General features: G+C 55.4%; 1 long non-coding RNA gene across 2 annotated transcripts; it reads left to right on the top strand.

Annotated features, from left to right (window-relative positions):
* Positions 1-158: 158 nt before the first annotated feature.
* Positions 159-23,199, top strand: LOC111097122. 2 transcript variants are annotated; one of them, XR_005353221.1, is made up of 6 exons: positions 162-267; positions 18,852-19,002; positions 19,191-19,428; positions 20,565-20,695; positions 21,954-22,128; positions 22,835-23,199. It is a non-coding gene; the product is annotated as an uncharacterized LOC111097122 (long non-coding RNA). The 2 variants fall into 2 exon arrangements; XR_005353222.1 differs by lacking the exon at positions 18,852-19,002 and having other exon boundaries at positions 159-267.
* The last annotated feature ends 4,727 nt before the right edge of the window (positions 23,200-27,926 follow it).

Below are 27,926 nucleotides of genomic sequence, written 5' to 3'. Positions count from 1 at the left end.
GCGTCCCCGCCCCGCGCCGCCGCGCCTCTAGCCCGGCTGGCCCCGCGTCACCGCCCCGCCCCGCCCCGCCCTCGCCACCGCCCCCACCCCCCGGGCCGAGCCCGAGGGAGGCCGGAGCCGGGAAGGAGGCGGGAGGGAGGGGGCCGCGAGAGGGGCGGGCCGGCGGGCCAGAGGGGACCCGGCGGAGCGCACGCCCAGGAGGGCGAGAGCGGGAGAGAGCTCGGAGACCAGACCCCCAGACATGGGAGCGGAGGGTTCGAGACAGAGGTGAGAGAGGGGCCAGCGCGAAACGGCGAGGCCACACAAGACGCGAGACCGTGATGAGAGGGTGCCACGGACGCCGGGGCGTGCGCACGGAGAGGCCGGCGGAAGCGCGGGAGCCAGCGGGCCGCGACGTGCCGGAGGGCACAGAGGCAGGCAGGGCCGGGCGAGGGGCAGTGGAGAAGCAGCGGGGACGGCGAGGAAGGCAGCGGCTCGGCCCCGCCGGGGTTAGGGAGGCCTGCAGGGTCGGGGGAGGAGAGGCGAAGGCCGCGCAGCGTGGCTGGGAAAGAAGTCGCCATGCGCAGCCTCCCCGCAGGCGCTCACAACCACCCGCCAGCGCAGGATGCAGCAGCAGGCAGGGGTGCAGGTCTCAGACGGGGGCTGCACCTGTGCACTCCCGCCTCAGTTTACCAGACACGGCCTCACCTGTCCCGAGCTGCGCTGACGGCTTCTCCTGCCCAGATGCGCTTATTATATTGCCAAGTGATGTAGGGACACATCCTCCCTGGCGATCCCCCTCCTGAGGGGCGGGTTCTGTCCCCCAGCTTAGAGGGAGAGATGGTGCCATGCCACCGCCTCACCTCCTCCCAGCTTTAGAGTGAGAGGGAAAACTGGCACAAGGCGGAGCTGGGTGAGGGGGCACTGGGTGCACTGGGAGTCCCCCCATATGCCTGAGACAGGTCCAACTTTCCCTGGTCCCCCGCCCGTCACTGCAGGAATATAAATCCAAGCTGTGGGGTGAAGGATCCCCCCAGCTCTCTGCCCAGTCTCTCTTTCTGGCTCTGCCACTCCCAGCAAGCCACTGCCCAATCAGGGCCTCAGCCTCCTGACGGGTCCTGAGGAGCTGCTGCCTCAGGGCTCCTGGGAGGCTGTGATGACTGAACAGGATATGCCTTAAGGTCTGTTGGGGAGGATGCACCATTTGTCTGGGCAAGGAGGGTGGGGTGTCCATGGGTGTCGATGGGTGTCTCTGGGAGGCTGGGGACAGTGCCAGCCCTCTCCTCTTATCCCTCTGGAGTCCATCTGCCTGGGTCCTGGACCATTTCTCCCATGATGTGAGCTCTGCTCCCGGCCTCAGTGTTTGCTTCTGGGAAATAGGGCCTACCATACCTATGGCCCTACACTCTGCAAGTTGATGCAATTTCTCTAGTTCCAGCTGCTGGCAATGAGATCTTGTGGCCAGTTCCAAGCACTGGCACCTGCCCTAGACCCTTCAAGAACTAGGAGATGGCCAAGACATCCCTCTGGATGTCCCTATGGACAAAGAGAATGTCTTAGCAGAGGCTCTAAGATCCCAGCTGCCTCTCTCCACAGTGGTTGGGTGACTTGCTGGGGCTGCCCCTTCCTGAAAATAACAGCCATCATCAGGTCTGAAAGGTGGTCTCCAAGTGTTCTACCTGTGGGTGGTCCTCTGAATCACTTGGTGATTGTTTGGAAGGGGACAGGATTAGTATCTCACACCCAGCAGGCCTCCCCCCCAGTGAGAGGTGGCAGGATGGTGGGTGGGGCCATGCTGCCACCAGTCCAAAAGAGAAAAGCCAGTGTCTCCTGCCACGCTGGGCAGCCTAGCCTGGACGCACTGCCCGGGGGGGGGGGGGGGGGGGGGGGGGCCAGAGGAGTGGGCTGCTTTGCTGTTACCCCCTGCATGCATCAGCACCACAGCCTATTCCTCTCAGCTCCCCCCACCCCAGTAGGACCCACAGGCCACTGCTGCCTCCATCTCCTCCCCCACCTCCTCCTCCTCTCCACTTTAGGGTCTTTCCAAGGGCATAGCCTGGGGGTGTTTTCATTGGAGGGTTAGGCCCAGCCACCCCCATTCTATCCCTTCACTCCCATTTGGACCCCTGATGGAAGCTGCCCAGCTTTGAACCACCTCTTCTGGGCAGCTGCTATTCTGGGGGGGGGGGGGGAGGGGCTCATGTCCCTTAGATGAAGACCTGGTGGGAGTCCCATTGCGTATTGAGCAGCCCTCACCAAAGCTATTTGGCCGGCAGTCGGTCTCCTAGGTCTGGTTTGGGGGAAGGTCATTTTCAGGGTGAGACCTCCCGTCTAGATTTTGGGGAGTCAGAAAACCAGCGCAGCCCAGACTGTACCTCATTCCACAGGTGCCTCCCCCAGCCCTTTGGACATCCGCCAGGGCTCCTTCCCTGTGGCCCAGCGGGGGCTGCTGCACAGGGAACCAGGCCCGTGGCTCTTTGGGGAATGCCTTTCGGGAAGAGTGGAAGGCCTTGTCGAGGTAAAGTTCTGCCTGGCAGGCCCGTCACCATCCCCCTGCATCCCAGAGGCGGGAAGGCCTCTGACCTCCCCCAGCCCGACAAGGTCTCCCCGCGTCTGGCGATCCCAAAGCAGACCCAAAGATAAACCCCTTTTAGGCGAAAAACTGCGCGCACACAGCGGCAGGGCCTCCTCTGCTGGGGAACTGCGGCGTCGGCCGACAGAGGGTTCACAGCGGGTCCCTCCTGCCCGTTCGAGCCCCGCAGCCCCCACCCCAGGGGCGCAGCAGCCCGGCCAACGCCTGGGACCCTGCCGGGGCCTCTCGCCGCCGCCGCCGCGAAAATCCCGGAAACCGTCCGCTCGCGGCGGGCGCAGTGGAAAAGGTGACCTCAGCGCCCAGGCCAGCCACCCACTCCGGCGGCGGGCGCGAGGGGCTTCGGGCGGCAGGGGGGTCCCGGCGCCGCCCCGACGCCGGCTGGGGCCCTCCCCCCAGCGCTCAGCTCTTCCGGACCCCACGGCCCAGCCGGAGGGGAGGCGCGGGGCAGGGGCTCCCTCCTCCCCTAGCCAAGCCCCCGGCCGGGGTGCGCAGGTTCCAGACGCTCCCCCTCCGCCAGCCCAGCCTCCCCCTCCCCGGAGCCTCCCCGCGGGATGCTACAGTCGTTGGCCCGGAGGGGTCCCGAGCCCCGCGCAGCCGGGAAGCTGAGCCGGGAGCGCGCAGGCCCGGGTGAGGTCGGCGGCCCCGCGCCGCCTCCGCGCGGGTGGAAGGTCCCGGCACCAACTCCCCGCCGGCCCCCACCCCGCCCCTCCCGGCCCGGCCCGTTTCCCGGCGTCTCCTCTCGCACCTGCGGCTGCGGGTTAGAATCTTATGCGGCAAAACGGAGCGGGGTGGGCATGCGGGGTGGGCATGCAGGGTGGGGTGCTTCTGGACCTGCGGTCTCCTCTCCGAGTGCAGTCACCCAGCAGCCGCCTGCGGCGAGTCCCACACCTCCTCCCGGTGGATAGAATCGGGAACCCGGGTCCCCCTGGCTCCGGCCCGCGCAGGCCTCCGGCCCCAGCACGCGGTCCTCCTCCGCTCGGCGCTGCGCTCCAGGAAGCCCCGCGTCCGATGGCCCCGCTCCGCCTCAGTGGGCAGCACCGGGAGCGGGAGCGCACCGTCCGGCTTCGGCCCCGGCTCTGCTCGCGCTCCTGGTGCGTGGGTTCGAGCCTGGTGACCGCCGTCCTGCCTTCGGAGGGGGAAATCGCGGTGTCCTCACGCTCGCAGGTCACATGGTCCAGGGACGCCGAGTTACTTGCTCGTTGGAGAAGCCGGTCTCTGTGGCGCCTTCGTTTAACAAAATTTCGATGTCGAGGGTGGACTTTTCGTTTTGGATCATTTCAAACCCTTGTGAGCTCAGGGCTCAAATCGGGTTTGGGGACAGTGCCTCAGGACACATCCCTCTGTCTTCCCTTCAAATTATCCCTTTTTGGGTATTTTACAAACTTGCTTCTTTGGAATGTGTTACTTTATTTTTGTTGTGTGGTTATTTTTCTTCAGCGTATGGTTTTCTTTAAAAAGGATGAATTTTAAAAGAAATCTACAAGCAGGTAATGACTGGCCTGACATATCAAAGACCCAGAGTGACCCTGCTGGACAAGCACAGACCCGGCCACCTCGGCTTCATGCCCACCTTTTAGGCGGCTCCCGCAGGGACCTCAGATTCCAGCTAAGCGACGCTAGTCTGGTCAGCGGCTGAGTCCACACCCAGGGCCGGAACTGGTGGCCACTGAGGCCTGGGTTTGGTGGGGCCCCGCAGCGCGTGCTGGAGCTGCTGGGTGACCGCACTGGGGCAGGATGTGGGTAGTCCCACGGCCTCCTAGATGTGCCCCTCCTAGATGTGCCGTGTGCTCTGGGCGCTGCGTACCAGGGAACGGGCGCCAGGACCTGGAGACTGGGTCTGACTCCTGCCCTGCGCCCATCCAGGATCACACTGGGACTCAGGGGCTGCTCCGCCTTCCGGGAGAGTGAGTGTCGGTGCAGGCCGCCCCCAGGGCCCTTGCGGCTTCATCCTGACAGGTGCCAGGTCTTGGAGGCGCAGAAAAGGAGAGGCCCTGGGGCAGCGGCCAAATCCCTCGGGCGCCATCGGCCAAGTGGCCGGGTCTCCTTCCTTTCGTTTTCTTTGTCCTTCATTCTTTGCTCTCTTGGTTTTCTTCCCTCCCTCCATTTAGTTACCCTCTTTCTTTTACTTTCCAGCTCTTCCACCACCTGGCCCACCTTCCGCTCTGGCAGTCTGGCTGGTGCTTCCTCTTGCCCTTCAGCTCCCCTCTCCCCTCCTTCCCTTGCTTCTTTTAGTGAGCTGGAGAGCCTAGCCACCACAAAGGGGAGGAGTCGCACTCACCCGTGGCCCCCAGGTGCCAGAGGCACAGACGTAGATGTAGAGGTGAGGGGTCTGTGGCCTGTGTGCTGGGTGAGGGTGAGGGTCTCCTTCCCCCCCAATCCGAGAGGCTGCCTGGGGGCCAGGCTGAGTACCCCCCAGTCCTCAGGTAGGTTGCAAGGGGCTTGCTACCTCCTCCAGGTTCTGTTCGGCAGCAGGTAGGAGGCCAGTCCACATTAAAGTAAGGACTCACACTTGCATCTCTCCTGCCTGATGCAGAAATCCCTTCTCCTGGGGACTGGGGCTGAGGCTGGGGCTCCAGGGGACAGAGAAGGCACAGCTGCCCTATCCCTCAGATACCAGGGCAGAACCAGCCCCTGGCCCCCAGATTCCAGGCCAGCGCTCCTCCCTCCTGCTGGTCTGAGTGATGATGGGGTCGGGAGTCTGGTGCCCATCCACATGCACTGGGGCTTTTGGGGCACCCCCAGGGCACCCCCCCACCCCCACCCGTGCTTCCTGCACCACCTGACCTGTCCCTGGGTGCCAAGAAGGGACTCAGAGGCCCAACTCACAAATGTCCAAAGGCCACGCAGAACACAAAGGACTCCCATGACCCCAGGACCCCTGGTTTCCAGTCCTTTCCTCCTCCTGCCTTGGAGCAAGCGCACTCCCTGTCCACACCTCAGTGTCCCCAAATGATACCATGAAAGGGGTGACCTGAATGAATGCTCCTCCTTGCCACTTCTAATAGCCTAGATCAGGGTCCCCCAACTTTTTCTGTAAAGGACCAGATAAGTCAATAGTTTAGACTTTACACCCAGTCTACTGCAGTAGTCCCGCTCTGCCCTTCCATGTGGACATCCCACCACACTTCATTTCTGCACACTGACACTTGAGTTTTATTTAATTTTCATGCGTAACAAAATACTATTCTTATTTTTATTTGTTCTGACCATTTAAAAATGTAAAAGCCATTGGCAGTTTACTGGCCATAGAAAACCAGGGCTGATGGTTTTCTAGTCTACTTTCAATTCTCATGGCACAAACATACACACTTGCATGTCAAAAGCATTGCATATATATATACATACATATATATATGTGTTTTTTAGCTTTTCTCACAAAAGCACCCATTAGTTTTACAGCACTGGGGCCTTGGACACATAAATTATGTAGTTCATTCCTTATGACCATATTTGATGTCTCAACGATTTAAAATCTTCTTTTTTTAAAATTCTTTTTTATTCATTTATGATAGTCACAGAGAGAGAGAGAGAGAGAGAGAGAAAGAGAGGCAGAGACACAGTCCGAGGGAGAAGCAGGCTCCATGCACCGGGAGCCCGGCGTGGGATTCAATCCCAGGTCTCCAGGATCGCGCCCTGGGCCAAAGGCAGGCACCAAACCGCTGCGCCACCCAGGGATCCCTAAAATCTTCTTGATGCTAATATTGTATTATACCTGGATGGTGTACAGCTCATTTAATAGATGGACTTTCTTGGAGATCCCTGGGTGGCTCAGTGATTTAGTTCCTGCCTTCAGTCCAGGGCGTGATCCTGGAGACCCGGGATCGAGTCCCACATCAGGCTCCCTGCATGGAGCCTGCTTCTCCCTCTGCCTGTGTCTCTGCCTCTCTCTCTGTGTCTCTCATAAATAAATAAAATCTTAAAAAAAAATAATCGATGGGCTTTCACAATAGTCCTTAGGGATTGTTCGCCCCACTTCTCAGTGCCTTGCATACTCCTGGTAACAGGGAGCTCACTCTCATCAGTGGTAGCCCTAAGAGTTTCTAAGGGCTGAATCCTCTGGAGAACCCTAGCTACCAAAAGCCCAGTGACCTGCCTGATAGCCCTGGAGGGACAGAGACCACTGTGGATATGAGTACCCCCTCCAGGGCCCATCCTTTTCCATCTCTGCTCAATTCTATCTAAATCCTCTCCAGCTGCTGAAATGTGGATGGACAAAGCAGCAGTGGGGGTGAGGGGGTGGGGGTACAGCCTTGATTTTCTGGAAGTTTCCCAAGCCCTGAGCCTTTGCAGGCTTTTGCAGCTGCCAAGTGACAAATCTTGCAAGGAATAGGCGTAGGGAAAGGATATGACAGAGAAATAGCTATTACAAATGTGTTACTTGCTAGAAATATTTCCAGGAAATCTTGCTCATGATGAGGCCTCCCCTCGACACCCCCTGCTTGTGTATCTTCAATGGGTCTTGCGCCCTCTGCTGGTGGGATTGAGTTCTAGCCAGGCCCCAGGACCTCCATCCCTCATGAAAATGAAAAACAAGCCAGAATTTTCTCTCCCTTTGTATATCAGATGCTGACTGGATACTAGAGACAAAAAAAAAAAGGCATGTTGCCTGTCCTCCGGGAGCGCAGTTTAGCGATTTTGCTGTGGAGAGCTGTCGACAACGTGCTCATGGCTGATGGCAGGGACGGAGCTGTGGACGCAGGTGGGGACAGGTGGGGACAGGTGTACAGCTTCCCAGACCAGGTGACACGGCATCACACGGAGCCAGGGGCGAGGAACTTGCAGACACAGTTGTGGTGAGCTCACAGCTCATATGGGGGTGTTAACGCTCCAATCAGGGGGCTGGCGGTGCATGTCGGTGTTTAAATTTTGGATATTTTTAGTGCCTGCCACAGCGGGCCCTTGGAGACTGCCCAGCTGGGACCCCATGCCCCATGCGCCCTCCTGAGGGCCATGAATGTTTTCTGGCCCCTGCTGCTGAGAGAGGGCATCTCTGCACCCAGTTATCGGCTCCAGCGTGCGCTCCCTAACTGGCATCGCTCTGGGAACTGTCTGAGCACCAGCCCCCCAAATTATGTCACTTAATTCCGCTTCTGGGCAAGGGCACTTTTACCCTGAATTCACAGGTCAGGAAGCAGGCACAGAGAGGCAGGGCCAGAGCTTGGACCGCTCTCCCCGTAGATCCACCACGGCCTTTTTTGGGCTCCGCCACCTACTGACTCAGCCCCAACTTTCTCTCCAGCCCTGATTGCCACCGAGCTTCAGACTAGTAGCCCTCACAGCCAAAGGCCCACCGCTGTACCATGCGCACAGTGTCTAAATCTGGACTCATCATCCCCTGCACACCCCCCTCCCCAGGCCGCTGTTCCTGCTCCCACAGGAGGGCCGGGGGCGGGGGGGCTGGAGATCCACAGAGCAGTCCTCGCTGCAAACATACCTCGCTGCCTGCCGGCTGGAGGCAGCCCTGGGAGGCCCCACTCCGGCCAGAAAGCACACAGAAGGCAGGGTGTCCCCATCAGGGGGCAGGGCAAGCAGGGTACTGGCCCCTTCCACAGGCTGGCCCCTTACTGGCCCCGACTGGAGCCCATCCTGACTGTCTGGGAGAGCAGATGTTCGTCAAGGACAGAGGATGACCACACATGGTGGCTTTGAGTACCCCAGGAGCAGTCAGGGGAGAAGGCAGCCAGGTAGGTGTCAGGGCGGGGTGGGCAGGCCGAGGAGGCCAAGGGAGGAGGCCAAGGAGCAGTGTGTGCTGGGGCTGGAAAGCTCTCTGGAGCCTAGCTCAGAGGGGTGTCCAAGCCCTCCTGGGAGGTCTGTTTAGTCCCCTTGCTTTGAAACTGAAAGGCTTGTTCTAGAAACACAGAGGTTCCCAAATGGTTTGACATTTAGTGCTGCATATGGCAGCATCCTCGGCCAGGGAGTTGTAGACCTTTCTGGTGCCCAGGGACAGCTGTTGGAGGCCCGCGGAAGGTCTGGAGACCTCTGTGGTAAACACAGAGCCAGACAGCCTCGTACAGACTATGTTGTTCTCGGGAGTATCGTTGACTGTGCTCTGAAGGGCACTTCAGTGCACAACCCGCACAACTGTCCAGCAGTCCTGCCAGGTACTCATTGCCTTCATTTGCTCTCATGGAGCAAAATGGGGTGGATGAGACTATTGTTGTTCAGCTTATCCTGGTCTCCAGGCGCCTTTCCCAGATGAGGAGCCACGTGTTGGAGCGAGGGGGAAGCACATCCTTTCCACACACATCACATAACGGACCTACTTAGTTCAGAAATCCAGTTTTAAAATGCTTTGCTGTTTTGTGTTTCTATTACAGAGGAGAATAAAATTTATGTGTTGAAGTTCTGAGCAGGGAGGGATGGACGCAAGGCCGGTTGAGTTCCGTGAGCGCCCCCTGGTGACATGCCCTGGGTGACCCCGAATGTGGGCCCACCTGTGGTTTGATGGGCTTGTTACCTCACCTGCAGAAGGGACGTGCTGATGTAAGGAAGGTCCCTCACCGGTTGTGTTGAATAGACAGAGAGGGAGATGACCCCGGATCTGACCTAATGGGGGGACAGGGCCTCCTTGAGTCAGAGCTGTTCTGCAGGCCTGGAGGTCAGATGCATGTGCTGAGGGGCCCACGGATGAGCCACGGGGCCAGGACCCAGGGCGGACTCTGGGAGCGGAGGGTGAGGACGTAGCTTCTGCCGACATCCTGGGAGAGCTCTGAGGCAGCCCTGTGGTCAGTGGGCCTGCAGCTGGGCCGTCTTGGAACCCTGGCAGAGGACCCCCCCCCCCCCGCCACTGGGCATGCTGGAGCCACAGACACACTGAGCTGACAGGGTGTCCAGTGCTGGGCCCCTGCGCTTGTAGAAGCTTGTTAGGCAGCAGTAGAAACGGATTCAGGGAGAAGCCCTGTGCTGTCAGACCTGACGTCTGCCCCGGGAGGCAGAATACAAGACGATAGGATGGTCTGGGGACCCAGGGGTAGAACTGGGGGTCTGCCCTGCTGAGGGCCCACCGTGCTCCTGGTCCCCACTCACCTGCTGACCCCCAAGGAGGCCCTTTTGGCAGCAAGCTGGCCGCGTGGGCCGGCCCTCTGGCGGAGGACAGGGGGTGTCGCTGTGGTCACTTGATGTCCTGGCATCCAGATGCCATCTCGCTGTGATTAAGTCCCAGGAGGCCCTGCCTGTGTCTGTAGCTGCAGAGAGGCCCAACGGTGGACACGGCTGCTCTGTCACCCACAACTACTTGACTTTGTGGGGCTCTGGGGGGCAACACAAAGTAGCAGGTAGAATTTAGGCCTGTTCTTTGACCTGGGTCTGGTGGGGGGGGCCAGCCGTCTCAGCCCCCATACCCACTCCCCTGCAAAGGCACTGCCCACAGGGGGCCTCTCCTCCCTTGCCTTGACAGACTTCCCTGTGCCCTTGCTTCCCTTGTCCCTCCAACAGACGCTTCTCCCTACAGGAGGACATGATGGGCACAGCAGCCTTGGCAGCCTTGCCTACGCAGTGAGGTGAGCACATGAGGAGTCGGGAAGGTTCTGACTACCCCATGGCTGTGCCGTGTGGACACCGTGGGAGGAGCCCCTGCCATCTGGCAGAGGTTTGCCCAACTCCGTTGTAGCTGAACACAGCCCACTGGCAGCCACCCTGCAGTGTGTACGGACAGGCTCTGGAGCTACGTGCCAAGGACACGTGTCCAGCAGTCGGGGCCCAGGGCCACGTCCACTAGCACCCCCGAGGCAGAGCAGGGAGCCAGGCCTTAGGCAGCAGCCAGTCTCTCCCCACCTGGAGGGGCTGGGTGGGCGCAGGTGGTGGAGGCATCGGAGGCCGGCCCACACCCTGCAGGAGCCCCCTCAGCAGCTGCAGCAGCTCAGAGGTGCGCAGCCAGAGCGCCCCAGACGCCCAGTCCCAGAGACTGGCAAGGAGACTGCGGTGGTTCTTCTGGAAAGCTCACAGTGCTGGGAGCCGGGTGAGTGTCTCGGGGTTTGGGGTCTGTCTCCCTCCACCACCACCCTGAGGCCTGGTGGAGGCTGTGATCCAGATAAGCACTGCTGTGGACAGTCCCTCCTGAAGCCACCTATGGACAGTCCCTCCTGACAGCCATGTTGCTGAGGGTGGGAGGTCAAGGGACGGGGATGCCAGCTTCCCGGTGAAATCACTGGGCTGGGGGGCCTCGGGTCCAGCTGTGTCCCGGCCCCCAGACACCGCTCACCCCTCCCCAGGCTTGGGCCAGGCCCTCCTTGGGGCCCTTCACCTGCGTGGCTCCCCCTCCTAGAGGGGGCCCGAGCTCCCCCCTCCCTGTCCCCCAATCCTCGGACCCCCTCCATCTCCTATGTGCACTGCCTGTGCCTCTGGCATGGGGTGGGTCATGTTCACATGGTCGCCGTGCCCCGGGTGGAGGGTACAGGGGTGAGGGTGTGGCTGCCTTCCTGCCTGGCCCACGACGGGAGCCAAATGAACAAAGCTCCCCCCCACACACACACCCATATGAGTACCCACCGCTAGGGTGACTCCATGTCTCCTGCTCGGGGCTCCTGCCTTCCCTGGACCCTGGGTCATCGACCCCACCCCACGGCCCTGCTTCTGCTCTTCCTTCCTGCTCCCCTCAATTCCCACCCTCTGCCTCTCTCTGGATCCTACTCTCCAGTCACTGGTACTGCTCCTGCACTTCCCAATGGGGAAACTGAAGCCTGGGCAGGGCCCCCACTCTGAGCCATGTAGGTGGCAGCAGAACCTGGAGGACCTCGGTCAAGACACTGCAGGGGAGGCTGTGGTGTGTGCCAGCCTCCCTGCGAGTCCCTCTCAGGAGGCTCCTATGGGACCACTGGCCATGAGGGGCTCTGGGGACTTCCCATTGGCTGGCATGGTTTGGCCCGGGGGTGACCGTGGTCACCCCCCTGGGCAATCCCAGCACACCTAGAAGGGGTAGGCCAGGCATTTGGGAAGCAGGGGCTCTGAGTCTGGTCCCTACTCTCCACGGAGGGTGCAGCTGGGGGTGCGCTTTCCCAGGGCCCTCCTCGTCTGATGAAACCAGACTGTGCCATGTTTCCAGGACGGATCACTGCACCCCAATAGCCCTGGCCCCCCTTGTTGGCCTGGGACTGCGGACAAGCCGCAGGATTCGCTGAGCCTCAACTTTACTGTCTGTATGGTAGGGACGGTAACAGCCCCACGTTCAGGGATTACTGAACCTGAAATGAGGTGCTACTTGCAAGGTGCTTCACAAAAGATCAGCCTCAGAGGAAGTGCTCACCGACTGGAACAAGTAGACACTTTCTGGTGCTCTGACAATCCTCGCTGGTGGTCACTGTGGGCGCAGGCATTGAGCTGCACGCATAAGTCCCATGGATTAGGTAGCTTTGTCTTCATTCTTCTGGCAAGGACGCTGGCCTGGAGGCATTCCCCACACCAAGCAGGGCAGCCACGGTCCGACTCCTGTTCCAGGAGACCTGCAGGTGCCTGGCCGAGGAGGGGGAGCTAAGTGGCCCAGCAGCGATGGACCGGGCTGGAGGGAGAGATGGAGGAAGGTCCCAGAGCCCCTGTGGTGGGTGGCAGGGGGGTGGGATGGGGTGGGGTGGGAGTGGGCAGGCAGGCCTGGTGCTGGATATGTGTGTTTGAGAGTGGCTCAGAGGCTTGAGGGCAAAGGCCTGCTGCAGGCGGTTCTAGGCACAAAGGTGGCATGGCCTGGTACCCTGCGGCCCCGTCCGTGTGGACCCTGTCCCTGCAGACGGCTGAGTGCTCGCCGCCTGGAACTGCTGGCTGGCTGCTGTCACATGCCCGTCCCCTCTCTTGTCCAGGCTTGGCTTTGGGTTTCAAGTCTTGGGGTGAAGCCAGGTGCGTTCCCAGGACAGATGGGGACAGAGGAGATATGAGCATCCGGACTGGACTGTCCCTGCCCCTCTGGAGCCCCGGCTTTCTACCCCAGGACTGTGGGCCTCGCCTGTGTTGGGAGGACCTGGGACCCCACAGACAGGGTGGTGGTGGAGCTATGAGGAGGGGGGGGGACCCTGGGAATTGCCCCCAGGGCTCTGAGCTCAGCCTGCCCCTGGCCTAGTACAGGGTGGAGGGCTGACCGCGTGGCCCCATCGCCCTCTGCTGGGCTCTGGGGGAACTACAGGGCCTCTCCAGCCCCGGCTGCCTCCTTGGAACCTTCCTGCAGTCCTTCCTGCAGTCCAGGTTGCATGTCTCCTGTCTTCTCTCAGCCACAAGCCTCTCAGGCCTCTGAGAGCGAGACTCACGGCCCCACCACCATCCCAGCAGAGAGCCTCATGTGTCCAGGGGCATGGGGGACGTTCTGACATTTAACAACGGCCATGAGAAGGGTTCTGGAACAGGGGCAGCTCAGAACAGCAGCGTGTCTCGTCCCACGGTGCTGGAGGCTGGAGGGGTGAGACCAAGGTGTCCACAGGCTCCTCTATGATGCCAGGGCCTTCTTCCCCTGTGTCTGTGTCTCCAGATCTCCCTCCTCAAGAGGCCTCCAGGGCTCACCCTGACCCAGCCTGATCTCATCTCAACTACTTACACCTGCAAAAATACCTGTTTCCCAAGAGAGTGGCCCTCAGGGGTCACAGGGAGTTAGGACTTTGGTAGGTCTCTCTGGGGGAACACAATTCACCAGGACCGCCCAGGGAGCATCTTTGTACAAGTTAGAGATGCCGCCTCTCGCAGGTCGGCATGGCCACAGCAGCAGACCACAGGCTGGCACTGAGCCTCTCACTTGCCCTCGAGGCAGTGCCCTTGTGCAGTGGAGAGCCCGCACAGCTGTGAGCAGCCCCGTCCCGGAACCTCTCGTGTATAACACCCACCCAGGTGGAACGTCCAGACTGGAATTTCAATTTCAAGCTGGGCCAGAAGGAGCTTTGGAGCCAAGGGTGGAGGCCAAGGCCAGGTCTGCAGCCGGTGAGACCATATAAGGTGCATTGTCGGCAGAGAAGTGAAGAACAATCACAAAGCTGAGCACGAATTGATCTGCTTTTTATTATCACCGTGCGCCATCTGCGCTAATGTAGCCCAAATCTTCCGTTGGTTTTAGTTCCAGACAACCGAGACGGAGATTTCAGACCAGCACATGCTCCCTCTCTGCCTGTCCATGACTGCCGCGGCCTGATGAGAGTTGTTCTGAGAACTGGGACGTCCGCATCCGTCATGAGGGCAGGAGGCCTCGGGACCGTTGGCGGCTGTGGCACTGCCGGATTGCACGTCCCGGACACCCAGGGTAGCCCACGTCCCTCCGGAAGCACAGCAACCACCAGGACAAAGGCAGATCTCAAGCTCTATCGAGTGGCCATCGTGTGAGACCGCTGGGAGTTTCTATTTGTGTTTAAACCTCCCGACAGTGAGGCGGACACTTCTGTGCCCTGAACGTGGAGGTCACTACTAAACTGTGGTCAAATGGCAAAGAACAGGGGCGCCTGGGGGGCTCCATTGGTGAAGCGTCTGCCTTCGGCTCAGGTCGTGACCTCAGGGTCTTGGGATCGAGTTCCGCATGGACCCCGGGATCACGCCCTGAGCCAAAGGCAGATGCTCAACCACTGAGCCACCCAGGCGTCTCGGTTCTTCCCCTTTGAAAAAAATACATTCGAGGGAGTTAGAGGTATTAATCCGTCAGTTTCTTCCTATTGTGTATATGTCTGTTTTTCACTGGCATGTAGGTCAGGAAAAGTTGACTGAGCTCTTTTAGGGCCGTGATAGTGGTTATGATTCATGTCATTTCGTGATTATAACTAAAACCAGCTTTGTGGCATAGTAGGGGGCAGTGCTAAATAACGAGCCCCTCGGGCATGCTGGGAGCGCTGCTGGGCCCAGCCCACACCATTAACTGGAATCATCTCCACCAGCTTGGGGCCCAAGCCCTCCACCCTCTGACCCATCTGTACACCTGCAGCTCAGTGTCTGCAAGGTGGACACAGGTGCGCCGCTGGCCCTGATGCCAAATACAGGCTGATTCCGCGTTTGGTTCCCAGGACCCAAACAAGTTTCAGGAAGCTTTGCCCCCAACGATGAAAGCTGCCCCGCTCAGGTAAGCTTATAAGCACCCCCGTGGTGCTGACTTGTGGTCAGTGCGGGGCCGGCGCACGTGGACACGGGGGGCCAGACTGTGGGCAGGAGTCCTGAGGGCAGGTGTGTCCCCTCCGTGGGCCTCCCACGGACCCACAGACACTCGTCCTGGTGCCGCCGTCAGAAGGCAGCAGGCCGTGTCCTCACCACTGTACACACAGCACAGCTCTCTGCTGCTGTGTACGCAGCCTGGGTCCCACTCCTTGCCTTGGCCCAGTTTCCCCGCCTGTGATTGGATGGCTCTCCAGGTGCCCCTTCCCCTGCGGTGCTGTCGTTTGTGTGCCCGCTCTCATTGTCCAGCACCTGTTCCTCCGTGAGCGAGCCACTTACTCGCTCAGCCCTGGGGGCCAGGCACGGTCTCCTACAGATGAGCAACCCCAGGTGAGCTCACTGATAAGTTGCCTGTTTCCTTGGCCGTGAGCGTGGAGCTGGGGCTGGAACCTCAGTGCTTGCAGCACTCGCTGGCCGCTAGGTAGGTCACCAGTGTCCACTGGTGACATTGAAACATCGTGTGGCAGTGAGCCCACTAACCTTGGAGGTGTGCGTGCAGAGACGGGGTGATTTGTCAGGCAACTTGTGGAGGCTCAGATGGAGGGTCGGTGAACACCCCGTGTCGGTAGCAGCATCGTGTTAGTGTGGATCGTGCGGACATATTAATGGTGGTGACTCTTCCAATCCACAAGCGTGGAATGTCTTTCCATTGATTTGTATCTTTTTCAGTTTTTTTCATTGCTATCTTATAGTTTTCAGTATATAGGACCTTCCTTGGGTTAAATGTATTTCTGAGTATTTTATTCTTCTTTGATGCAATTGTAAACGGGATTCTTTTCTCTCTCTCTCTCTCTCTCTTTTGAGAGAGCATGTGCACACACGAGCAGGGTGAGGGGGGAGAGAGAGAATCGTAAACAGGCTCCACGCCCAGCTCAGAGCCCAACACAGGACTCAATCCCATGACCCTGAGATCATAACCTGAGCTAAAATCAAGAGTCAGATGTTTAACTGAGCTGCCCAGGTGCCCTGTGATTGTTTTCTTAATTTCTCTTTCCAATAGTCTATTATTAGTGTATAGAAGCGCAACATATCTTTGTGTATTTTGTATCTGGCAATATTACTGAATTAATTTATGAGTTCTTGAAATTTGGGGGGTGGAGTCTTTAGGGTTTTCTGTATATAATACTGTGTTTCTGCAAATTGTGGCTATTTGGCTTCTTCCTTTCCAATTCCAAAGCTTTGTATTTCTTTTTCTTTCTTAAATACCCTGGCTAGGAGCTTGTGTTTTTATATTTAAATGAATTTCTTTTTTGTTGACAACACTTAATTGGGTCTTGCTTTTTTATCCATGTGACTCTTTTAATATGAACATTTAAAGCACTGATGTCTAATATAGTTATCCATATGGCTGGATTTAATTCTGCAGTATGGATATTGTTTTATTTTTCTTTATTGCTTTTTTACTTTTTATCCCTGTCTCCTTTTAGGGCAATAATTTTTGTGGTTTTAGCTTGTCTCTATGCTTATTTTATTATGTGGATCTCTTTTATTTACTTATTTGTTTTATTAGTTGCCCTAGGGTTTACACTGGTCACAACTTATGTTCAAATAACATTATATCACCTCATATATCATATATGAATCTTACAACAGTCAACCTGCATGTCCTTCACCCCTATATTTGTGGGTTGTTATCAAACATTTTAACCCTACATATGTTGTAAACTGCAAAATACCTTGTTGGGTTTTGCTTTAAGCAATCCATCTTCTTCCTTTAAGAAGATTTAAAAATGGGAAAATGTATTTTTTTTTAATTCCATTTATTTATTCAGGAGAGACACAGAGAGGCAGCAACGTAGGCAGAGAGAGAAGCAGGCTCCATGCAGGGAGCCCAATGTGGGACTTGATCCTGGGACTGCAGAATCATGACCTGAGCTCAACCGCTGAGCTGCCCAGGCATCCCATGGGAAAATGTCTTTCAAATTTACCCACATATTTGCCAGTCTAGATGCTCTCCATTTCTTTTCTGGAGGAACACAATTTCCTCCTGGTAGCATTCCCCTAGTTCTTGGAGCAATCCCTTTAATGTTTCTGGTAGTCAGGTCCACTGGTAGCTCAGCTTTTCTTTCATCATTCTTGAAAGATGTGTTCACTGAGTATGGAATTCTGGGTTGATATATATTTTTTCTCTCAGCACCTAAAAGTGATGTTACCTTGTGTCCTGGCTCTCATGGTTTCTGCATAAAAGGTCACTGTCCCTGTCCCCTTGGCTGTGTGCCTTTTCTTCTCTAGCTGTTTAGATTATGAGGTAACTTTATGGGGTTTTCTTTATATTTCTTCTGTTTAGCATTTGCTGAGCTTCATGGATATTTGGATTTGCAATTTTCCTCAAATTTGGAAGTTTTCAAGCATAATTCTTCAAATATTTTTATGTTTTTCCTCTCCTCCTGGGACTCCAATTACAAGTCTGTTGGACCACCCAATATAGTCCCACAGCTCACTAAAGTTCCAGGAGGGCTTTTTTAGGATTCTTTTTCCCTGCGTGCTTCATTTTGGTTATTCCCAATTGCTAGCTGTGAGGTCGCTGGTCTTTTCTTCTACAGAATCTCATTTGCGCTCAATCCCATCCAGTTTATTTTTCACTTCAACATCACATTCTTCATCTCTGCAACTTCCGACTTCCATCTTTTTCATACTTTCCCTTTCTTTTCTCACGATGTTCACATTCTCCTTCATAGCCTTGAACACAGTTACAAGATTTTTAATGTAATTGTCTAGTATTTTCATCCATTAACACCATTATCTGTCACTTCTTGGTCTGTTTATGTTGACTGCTATTTTTCCTGATAGTGGGTCCTTCTTCTTGCTTCTCTGTATCTCCAGTCATTTGTGGATATTATAACTTTATGGTGCTATTTGGTGCTAGGTGGTGTTACATTATTTTACAGGAGATTGTGTTTTGTTCTGGCTGTAGTTACTTGCAGATGATTCCAATCCTTTTGAAATTTTTTTAAAAGATTTTATTTATTTATTCATGAGAGACACACAGAGAGAGAGAGGCAGAGACATAAGCAGAGGGAGAAGCAGGCTCCATGCAGGGAGCCCGATGTGGGATTCAATCCTACAACTCCAGGATCATGCCCTGACCCAAAGGCAGGCACTCAACCACTGAGCCACCCAGGCATCCCTCAATCCTTTTGAATTTTAAGATTTACTGCAGGGATTTCAGAGCAGTACTGGGTCTAGGGATAACTTAGCCCTGCCACTAGGCCCTTGTGAACACACTGCTCAGTGTCCCAGGCATGGCAAGGACTATGGGAACATGGACTATTCCCAGCCTTATCTAAACTCCAGGAATTGTTGCCTACTACTTTGCGGGTTTCTTTCCTTGGTCTCAGAGAGTTTCTTCCCATATATGCGCAGGTACTCTGACCAAGACTCATTGGACCCTTCTGCAGATGTCTACAATTCCGTCTACAACACCGTCCCCTTCTGCATTCTGTCCTGAAATTTCTGACCTTCTCGACGTCCCCAGAACCCAATATCTGCATCCTTAGCTCAGCGAGACCTCTGAGTCCTGCTCTGCTACTCAGATGACACCCCCAGGCAGCAAGTCAGGGCACCTGTGAGGATCGCCTGCCTTTCTGCGTCTCAGTCCTGTGCTACCTGCTTTCCGATGCCTGGAAACTGTCATTTCAGACATTTTCCCAAGTGTTCTATTTTTGTATGGCCAGAGGGCAATTCCCATAGCATTTAATCCTTCATGGGCAGAAGTAGAAGTCATCCACTGAGTTCTTAATTTCAGTTATTATGGTTTTCAATTCTAAAATTTCTGTTTGATTGTTTTTAATGGTTTCCAGTTCTCTGAGAAGAATTTTCCATGTTCTTGTTGGACTTATTGAAGACATGAAATATGAAACTTAAGTATTTTCAAGTTCATGTCTGATAATCCCAGTATCAAGGCATTCTGCGGATCTGTCTTCAGGCTTATTTTTTCTCTTAATTTTTGGTCAATTATTGTCTTTTTTTATGCTTTCCTAAATATGGTTGAATGCCAGAACTTTGCGGTGTAAAAACTATGAAGACAGCTAGAGACTTTGGATTTTTTCCTCATACAGAGAAGATTTACTTCTGCTTCTAGCAGGCAGTTAGGAAGTGAAGGGTCACCTTATTCACACAAGACACTGAGTGGCCTTTTGTCCTCGTGATTGATGGTCTGCTCTCCATCTGCCCTTTCTGTTAGGGTGTATCCCTCCGGGGACCCAGCCAAGAGCCTGGAGTGTTGGACATCCACCCCTCCTCGGCCACCTGTGAATGACACTTGTCCCCAGGTCCATGCAGCTACCAACAGTGCACTCCACAGCCTCTGCAGAAGCAGCATTTTTAACTGGCAGGTACATTCCTTGAGGGGAAGATATACCAGATGTCGAGCTCCCTACCCTCCTTCTGCAATGCTGTTGAGAGATGCTTGTTTGGACTGGGTCGTTTCTACTGGTCATTCTTGGTTCAAGGGTTAGTTCAAGACAACTGTTCACTGGTTCACTGTTACAGGAAATAAAACTCAGCCCTAATTTCTTCCTAGCGATACTTCTGGAGCCTGAGAGGGCAGAGGCTGCGCCCAGTGGTGAGACCCACATAACTGGAAACTTCCCCACAGCTGAGGCTCACTCTGAGCTCCTGAACGCCAAGGCTGGAAATGTGAACACACCTCTCTCCACATCTTCCTGAAGCCAGGCAGCAGGATCCTTGAACCACAACAACTTTGCACAGAAGAGGTTGACTGCTATGACATGTGCAGCCACCTTGTTAGGGTATAGTAGGTATGATCCTAAGCTTAGGGACACAGTTATCCTATTAATATCCAGGAAAAATCATTCAGGTGGCAGTTGCTGGCAAATCCAGGCCCTAGGAGTTGGATTTTCTGAGGGTATATCATGGAAATCCAGTCCAAATGTCTGTACAAACTCCGGACCCATTTCGTCAGTCACCCCTGGAGACCTCCTCAGATGTCCACTAGCACCTGGGCTTGAGGGCCCAGGCTAAACTTCCTGTCTTTCCCCCAGATCCCTGATTTTCAGAGAAACACTTCTGAAAGGACACAGATGATACTGTTTTCATAGGGGCCACATCTGGGGAGTTGGAGAACCAGAAGGTGGGGGCCGCTTTTGCTTTGTATCTTTTGCTCCTCTGTGGTCTTGAAAACAAATTTAAACTATGAATTGGGTTAAATAAAATAAAATAAAACAAACCTGTCTCCCCATGCTCCCCATCATGGCCATCAAGGCAAGAAGCCCTGGAGCCTCCCTGACGTGCCATCCCAGACATCCCAGCTCACCTGGGGCCTGACCCCCTGCAACCCCACCTGCAGCTGCCCTGGGGACCTCTGGCCTGCCCCCCTCCTGCCTACCCCCACCCCAGTCCAGCTCCACTCCTGCCCCCTTCCTAATTGTCCCGAGTGTGTGCCTGCTCGGTAGAGCGGTGACAGCGCCCTGTCCCCATTCCCGGGTTAAAGTCCCAAGTGCAAACATAGAACAGAAACTCCTCCCAACCTGAACCCAGGCCAGCCGGCTGTCAGAGGGTCCATTGGCAGAGATGTCAGCTCTAGTCATGATGAAAAAAACTGCCACTGCCAGGGAGCCTGCTACGGTGCCTTACGGAGGTCAGCCTCTGGGTGCTGCTGGTACAAGGGAGGGAACGGATCTGATGGGCAAGCAGACTACCAGTACGCCAGCCCAGGTTCAAATCTGGTGGCCCCCAGACATCTCTTGTAGCTGCTTTGGGAAAGCTGGGTTCCCAGCAGGCCTCAGAGAGGGTTGCCCGTCCCAGGTTGTCTGGCTGTGTCCCTCTTCTCTGCAGTGGGGAGAGGTGGGAAACACTGACCTTGTGTGAGCTGAGGGAGGACACACACGGTGGCAGTATTCTAGCTCACTGCTTGCCTCCAACTCTCCTGATGCAGGTTCCACCGGATTCCTCACCCGAGAGCAAGGCTGCTGGTAGAGACATGACCAGCTGTCCTCCAAAACTGGACATGGCCACCCAGCCAGCCTCCCTGGCATTGCGTGTGACCCTCACCATGGCCACAGGGTGGTGAGTAGACGTGCTGAATGTCAGTCCTGGGAGAGGGTACCCTCCTGTCTTTCCGTCACCTCTGTAATGGTTTTCTCGGGCTGCCATAACAAAGTACCGCAGCCCAGGAGGCTTTAACACAGAGACTATTCTGTCCTGGGCCCGGGGGCCAGCAGGCTGAGGTCTGGGTGTAGGCAGGCCATCTCCTCGAGGCCTCTCTCGCGGCAGGTGGACCCTGCCCTCCCCGGGTCCACACACAGTTGTCCCTCTGTCCCTTGCGTGTCTGCACCCTGACCTCTGCTCAGTCATACTGGTTGAGGGCCCACCCTAATGAACCCATGAGAACCAATCTTTATCATCTGTGAAGACCCTCCCCCCAAAGAGTCACATTCTGAAGCACCAGAGGTCAGGGCTTTGACTCAAAAATGCTTTGAACTGAAAAAAATGAAAACACACATCAAAACACGTGAGGTGCACCTAACGTGGTGCAAACCATGTCTGGTGCTCTGCAAACTAGTGAGGTGTTTGCAGTGTAGAGGGAACCGTGTTGACACATCCATGGCTGCCCAGCAAGTGCCAGAGGCCGTGTGATCGGCCCCAGTAAATGCCGACCCAGAACCCCCATCTGCTCAGCCCACTGACCTCCTTCAGGAGCTCTTGCACGGGTCCAGCTGCCGGGTCCAGTGGGGACACCACGGGATAACCACTCCTTCCTTCGGGGCTTTGATGGCAGCCTTCATTCCTGCCAATTTGCCATCCTGGGGGAGCAGAAGGTCCAGGTGCTGCCATCTAGCCTCTCCTACCACGATGAAATCCAGATCCTCCTGGGCCACTGTGCATACCTGCTCCCAAAGGTCATGCTAAGTCCAACCCTACTTCTGCGTTGAGAGGAACAGGGAGCGGTAGTGGTGTCTTGGAAAGAACGAGGATCCCCCCGTGAGGCATCAGCCCAGGAGAAGTTATCAAAGGGCTTTAAAGCAGAAGAAGCTGCCTCCCTGGGCAGCAGAAGACGAGCTGCTTCTGCTGGTGGGGGAGGCTCAGGGTGACTTGTGGGCTCAGGACTGCTGGTTTCATCTGGGTCCAACCACATTTCTCCCTTCCGAGTTTCTCCATCGTCAACTTTCAAGATCCCATTCCTTTCTGATCAATACCCTAACTTTTATGTGAGAAACTTGGCCAAAATTGAACTCAACTGTCGAAATTCAGCAACCCGCATAGATAAATGTGCTTGATTCCCATCAATATCAGTCTTGTGGCCACAAGAAATGATGCCTTTCAGGGGCTGTCATGGCACCTCCCTGGTTCCCAGAAATGGCTTGAGCCAAGAATTAACACCTTCGAGCTTCTCATTGTTTCTGGGAAAGAGCTCAAGGGCACTCATTCCTGCTGTGATGGCCAAGTACAGCTGCTGCTGCTCCAAGGCACATCCCGTTACCACCTCTTGCTTCCCCTTGGTGAGTACAGGTCTGCATCCTGGGACCAGTCTCAGAGTCAGTTCTCTACCCATTTGGATCCACACAAGGGACAGAAACCACATAGTGATTCAAGGGGGAGGGGAGTTGAGTCTAAAGAAATATTAGGCTGTGATGGGCATAACAACGAGATGAATAGAACTCTCTAGAGGGAGCCTGATGGCTGGATAAACAAACCGTGGCTCATCACAGGGAAAACACGTGTGCCACATGGTTCTTGCGTGTAGCACACCTGGGGAGAGCAGACTTGGGAGGGGTCCTGTTTCCCCAAGCCTGGGGCTCTGACATCGGCAGCAGCAGGTGGCTGCAGCCCAAGATGGCACAGGATTCTGCTGGTGGCCTGGCGGGAGGTGGTCCGTGGTCTCTGGGTTCACCTTTGCTTTGACCAGGCAGCACATGGTCTCAAGTATGGGGGGGATCATGTTGGGAGAGGCGCAGCTGCGTGGGTGCAGCAGTAGAGAGAAAACGTGGGATACAGCACGTGGCTGTCAGAGGGAAGGACCCCTTCTTCCTGCCCTGGCCTCTGGTGCTGCCCGCTGACATGCTGGGCCCCCTTACCCTGACAAACAGAGACGTGGGTGGAGCCCAGGCTGTAGGAAGAGGTACTTCTGGGGACATGCTGGGGCTCAGGGGCAAGGAACACACCTGGCACGTGCCCCGGCACAGAAGCCATGCCAGTGTTTATCAGCAGGTGAACGGGTACACAATCGTGGCATGTCTGTGCCTCGGGAAACACCAGGAGCGCCTGGCTGGCCTGCGCCCAGCACACGCCCATCCCATCGCAGAGGCATTTTCCTGAGCAGGAGCAGCAAACACAAAAGGGCACCAGCATGTGGCTGTGTTTATGGGAAAGACTCTAACAGGCAAAGCGTCCGCTGGGTGGGGCTCCGGGGAGGAGAGTTCACCCCCAAGGGGCACACAGAACTTTCTGGGATGATGGGAAATGTTCTCTATTTTTATAGTCACGCTGCTTAAGTGGCTGTACATATTTTTCAAGACTCCTAGGCTCTACACTAAAACCAGTGCATGTTACTCATGTAAGATATGCCAGAATAAAGCTATTTTTTGAAAAGTTAGTGGAAAACTATGGCCTCTCAGTAAAAGCAGGACTGTGGGGGATTCAGACCGTCCAGTGTTGGGGCAGGGACCCCACGCCGAGGGGCAGGCTGACAGGAGGAGAACACACAGGGGGCGGTGGGAGACACCGACGTGTTGACTGTGGCGTCAGGACCAGTTGTTCACATGACCACTGTGGAAGCTGTGCACATTCGTGTGGGCTTCCCTCCTGGGCTCCTGGGTGTGTAAACCGAGCTTTCCTGCCTCCTCCTCCCTTTGTGCGTTCAGCAATTTGGGCAACGATTCATTTCTGTGACTTTCTGGGGTCACAACATTTCCAAGTAGGGACTGAGCCTGAACAGGAATGAGCCTCCGGACACTGTAATGGGGAGTAGGGGGACTTTGTGCGCCTCCTCCAGGGGATGGGAAGGGAGGACCCCCACAACGTGTGACTGCATCCTGTTGGAAAAGTAGGAGGCTTCTGTTCCATGGTCATCAGGACGTTAGGCGCAGGTGGTGGGAGGCAGCGATGCTGGGCGCCGCAGGGGCAGGCTCGGGGTTGTGCTGCTGTCACTGAGGCACCGCTGCCGTTTGCCCTTGGCTTTTGCTGCTGGAGCGGAGCGTCTGAAGCCTGCCTCTCCTAGGGGCTCCCAACAGCTGGCTTCTTGGCCCTGATTTGAGAGGCGCTGGCAGGAGCCCCAAAACAGGTGGAGGGAAGATGCTCCTCTGGCTGTGACCCCTGGAGGTTGCTCTGCAGGTGGGGGGGCATTGCTGTGCTCCGGGACCCTGGGCTCCTGCATCCCACCCCAACCCCGGGGGGAGCAGGCGGGAGCAGGTGGCCAGTCCCAAGCAGGAATAGTGGTAGCCCCTTGGGCTCCTGGTTATCATTCCTTCCTGTTTGTTCCTCTATCTCTTCAGTAAACAAAGCCCACAACAAAGGCACTACTGTCTCTGGAGGGATGTTCTGGCTCAGACCCTTCAGAACCTTCATCCCAGGCTCTCCCCAAGCAGCTCTTCCCCTCCTGCTACTTTCCCTGAGGGCAGATCTCTAACTGTCCGCTCCCTTCAGTGACTGGAGCTGGCCGGCCTGGCCTGGCTGAACAGAACTGTGGTTCCTTCCCAAGGGCCCTGAAGCCCTGAGCTCTCTGGTGGCCCTGAATGGTGGTGGGGGTGGGGCTTGTGCCTATAGGGCCCTCCCACCACTCCTGGCTCCCATGGCCCCACCCTCACTGTTAGGCCACCGCAGAGAAGATGCACAGACGTTGGGAAACGTTGGGAAAGTGCGGAAACTGAGGATTTAAATAGGAACTGGCGTCTTATGACCTATTATGTCCAGAATGTAATAGAAAACCACTAGTTCACCCAAGACCCAGGCAAATCTCAACTTCACTGAGAGAAGACAATGAAAAGAAGCTAACACTTAGAGGATGCAGATGCTGAAATTATCTGGGAAGGATTTTATTTTTATTTCTTTTTTAAAGATTTTATTTATTTATTCATGAGAGACACAGAGGCAGAGACACAGGCAGAGAGACAAGCAGGCTCCCTGCGGGGAGCCCCATGCGGGACTTGATCCCAGGATCCCAGGATCACAACCTGAGCCAAAGGCAGATGCTCAACCCTTGAGCCACGCAGGCGTCCCTCCAGCAAGGATTTTAAAGCAGCCATCACAGAAATGCCCCAGAGAGCAGCTCTGAGCACAGTTGCAACAAATGAAGAAAATAGAAAGTCTAAGGAGAGAAACAGAAGATGTAAAGGAGATTCAATGGAACATACAAATGAACAACTCAGTGGATGGACATGTGGCCCATGGACAGGAGGGGTTGGAGGCAGAAAGAGAAATGACCCAACCCCAACAAGAAGATAAGCTGGAGAAACACACACACGGAGCCCCCAGATCCTGTGGACAGAAATCACACATTGAGGCACCAGAATCTCACAAGGACGAAGAAGGTGAGCCAAAAGATTTTCAAGGAAATCACTGCAAAGATTCCCCAAATTTAGCAAAAGACATAAACTTGAAGATGCAAGGAGTTGAGGATAAACAGGATAACGCCAAGGAAGTCCACACCAAACATCACAGCCGAACCCGACACAGAAGCAGAACACTCAGGCAGTGGGACAGAGGACCCCTTATCTGCAGAGCAAACAAGCCACCGGGAATCGTGGCGGCTGGAGGATGCGACGTCCCTTGCTGTGAGCACAGACAGAGGACAACGTGGCCCCAGAACCCCATCAAGAGGAAAGAGGAGGGACGCCTGGGGGGCTCAGTGGTTGAGTGTCTGCCTTTGACTGGGGGCGTGATCCTGGGATCCTGGGATTGAGTCCCACATCGGGCTCCCGCAGGGAGCCTGCTTTTCCCTCTGCCTGTGACTCTGCCTCTCTGTGTCTCTCATGAATAAATAAATAAAGTCTTTTAAAAAAAGATTACATGATAATAGTTTATACCTTTAAACCTATGATTGGACTATTTTAAACATGGTTTTAAAAAATTTAAATGTAGATGTGAAGATCTTCCCAAATCTTAACCAACATGGAACATTCTTTATCGGTTTCCCAAGCACCTGAACTAGACACCAAGTAGCTAGGGTGGCCAGTGGGTACTGCATGGCGTGGGCCTTGCCTGCCTTCGGCTGCTCCTCGTCCACTACCTGGGCTGTCCTGCGTTGCGGGGAGGCACCAGGCCTTATCCCCACTAGCCACTTCTTGATAATGACTGCAAATAAATTGACAAACAGTTTAAGCTCAAGGACAGACGTGGGGTCATGTCCTTTCTCTGGGGCTCTTGTCTCCTCCATCTGTAAAATAAGAAGGCTGGACTGGACTGGAGTTCAGCACCCAAAACAGGATTGGGATTCCTGGGGAGCCTCGGCGGTGGGAGCAGACGGGCGTGCTAACAACCCACGGCGCGGCCCATGGAGGGACTTGCCGGCCAGGTGCAGCTTGACTCAGTTCATGAAGGAGGGGCTCCTCTACCTATTGTACCATTTCCACGTTCAGAAGGGGGAATTGTCCACGGAAGTGAGGTGGGGAAAGCAGAGCCGGGGTTCTCCGAGGCCGAGTGAAACCAGAACCACGCTTCTCTGCTTTTAAATGGAATTTATCAGTTTAATAATGTAACTGGGATCATCCATTTAACAGGGGCGACAAAGATAAAAAGAAGTGTATTCTCGCTTTACAGACGCTTTTCAAAATGTGACCCCTCCCAGGGATGACTGCACATCCTTCTGATAAAGTTGGAAGCCAGTGGAATAGTCAGTCGTCTGCTCGAGCAGTTCGGGGAGTACTGGGCTTGAGAAAACCTGACTTGCAGTGTGTTCCTCAGTCATCTGCTGCCATGGGGTGGCACAGCTCTCGGTGACAGCATCAGTCTGGACCCATGCCTCTGCCTTCACTCACAGTACCTTTTTCCTTTTAAAAATCTAGTCTTGATTGTTCTCTTTGGTAAGGACTGGACTACAAGCCTGAGGTTACTCCTTCAGCCTGGAGCTTTTCCCAGCCTCCCCTTAATCACTCACATCAATAATAAAAACAATGAGCTGCCACTCGGACCTCCCACCCAAGAGCGTCCACTGCTCTTTCTAGTACCTTCTGTCTTCCAGTGTATTGGCTGGGTGGCTCTCTTTTGAATAGATATAACAGGCAGGTGGCAGGCTCCCCCTAATCATGAGTGTGCCAGCACCCACAGCCACTAGGAATTGCAAGCCAGCCTGCCAAGGTCAAGTCATCTCTGGAAAGAGCCATGCTGCTGAGGAAGAGAGCCGCACATAAGTCACCTGTTGTCTTCCCTCTCCAGGGCCAGGCTGGAGAATCATGCAAGGTCAAGGTGCTCTCGCTGGCTCACGTGCTCTTGTGCCAGCTGTGGTTGTGGGCCTTGTCCATTCTGGAAGATAAACACTCCCATGAACTGCCTCAGGTGTGTACATGCCTACAGCATGGCCAGGCTTCCCCACCACGGGGATCTGTGCACTATCCAGAGACTGTCCGTGAGCATCGGGAAACCCCTTGGGCCTTGGGATCAGACTGTTTGGGGGTTTAGAGCTTGATTCCTCCACTTAATTGGTAACCTTTGTTCCTCTCTGAGCTGCTTCTCCTGGGTGAAATGCAGCAATCAGAGTATTCCTATCTTGTGGAGATCGGATAGGCTAAGTGTGCAGAGCACTTACTGCAGAAACAGGCACTCCACAAACAGGCTACTTTGGTTGTCAGAATGTGGCTAAGCTCCTCTTGAATACCTACACATTTATTTCCTCAAACCATCAATCACTTATCCCGTAAACATTCACTAAGTGCCTAAGAACACACCAGTTGTGGAGCTGCGAGGGGGGCTGAGATGCATGGGAGACGATGGGGGGGGGACCCCACACAGAGCAGGGCTCTGTGCTAAGTGCGGGGTATTGAGCAGATCAGCCCCAGCATCTGAATTTCGGGTTCACACATTCATTTAGCTAAGAGACATCATGGCCCATGGCAGCTCTTGTAGCTTTCTGGGCACCAGAATTTCTTTAGGAGTCAGTGTGCTCAGGAGAGAGCACCCGGGAGGCCCACTTTCCACTCCAGCCTGTCCTGTGCTGAGACCCTGCTTCCCGCCTGCAGCAAGGGGTACCTGCTTTCTCACCAGGAGCCTCGTGCCCTCTGCCTCGATGGTACTGAAAGCAATGGTGCCTGGCAAGATCATCCTGGCCTCTTCCTTAAGGGCTGTGTGGTTTTGGTCCTTATCCTGG

The sequence above is a fragment of the Canis lupus genome, chromosome 1, assembly GCF_011100685.1.
Source record: "Canis lupus familiaris isolate Mischka breed German Shepherd chromosome 1, alternate assembly UU_Cfam_GSD_1.0, whole genome shotgun sequence".
Taxonomy (NCBI): Eukaryota; Metazoa; Chordata; class Mammalia; order Carnivora; family Canidae; genus Canis; species Canis lupus.
This window is presented reverse-complemented; position numbering and strand designations above follow the sequence as displayed.